Below are 343 nucleotides of genomic sequence, written 5' to 3' on the forward strand. Positions count from 1 at the left end.
CCCCCCCCACCCATATTACATTTATTACATTCATATTACATTTATATATTACATTTATGACATATTATTGGCTTTTCATCAATTCACAAACATAAGGAAGGCCTGCCTTACTTACCTCAGATCATTTCTGGTTGAAAATGCTTGTCAAACTGTTAAAAATATATCATCAGTAAGTGTTTAAAAAACATGCTTTATTCTAATGCTCTTGGGTTCCTTCTCTGGAATCTGGGTTCACTGAAGGAGGACCTGTTGCACAATTGGTTTTGATAAGTGTGATGTCAGCAGTGGGGTTCTTTAAAAGAGAAAGTCCCACCAAAGTATACACAAAGTCAATTTCTTGAAG

This window comes from Sinocyclocheilus anshuiensis, unplaced genomic scaffold (genome assembly GCF_001515605.1).
Source record: "Sinocyclocheilus anshuiensis isolate Anshui unplaced genomic scaffold, SAMN03320099.WGS_v1.1 scaffold1058, whole genome shotgun sequence".
NCBI lineage: Eukaryota > Metazoa > Chordata > Actinopteri > Cypriniformes > Cyprinidae > Sinocyclocheilus > Sinocyclocheilus anshuiensis.